The sequence below is a fragment of the Eimeria mitis genome, genomic scaffold (assembly GCF_000499745.2).
Source record: "Eimeria mitis Houghton genomic scaffold, Emh_scaff4721, whole genome shotgun sequence".
In the NCBI taxonomy this organism is placed as follows: Eukaryota; Apicomplexa; class Conoidasida; order Eucoccidiorida; family Eimeriidae; genus Eimeria; species Eimeria mitis.
The window spans coordinates 1,682-2,001 of record NW_013573025.1 but is presented as its reverse complement, the minus strand read 5'-3'; the positions used below and the strand labels follow the sequence as shown (position 1 = coordinate 2,001).

The 320-nt window shown below is 29.4% G+C and overlaps 1 protein-coding gene across 1 annotated transcript in view; it reads right to left on the bottom strand.

Moving 5' to 3' along the window:
• Positions 1-320, bottom strand: part of EMH_0077220 (uncharacterized protein) — a gene marked incomplete at both ends in the record, with an annotated part of 2,295 nt that overhangs the window by 676 nt on the left and 1,299 nt on the right. The window lies entirely within an intron of this gene.

The following is a 320-nucleotide window of genomic DNA, read 5'->3' as shown; positions in this document are numbered from 1 at the left end:
CATCGCTCCGTACTGAAACAAACAAAAAACAAAGATGAAAAAGAAAGAAAATTAAAAATTAATTATTATTATTGTAATTACAAATATTAAACAGTGCTAAGAGCCAAAGAAACAAAACAAGAAACAAACTATTTCTACTATCATCGGCAACATCCCGCAGTGCATCGGCAGTGAGGTGAGAAGAAAGCGAGTGAAGACGCTCTGCCAATTCATCCACAGAAAAACATGGAATAACATTTAAAATATATATGTATATATGTGTATATTTATATGCATATATACATATATATGCATGTATTTATACCATATATTTGTATATG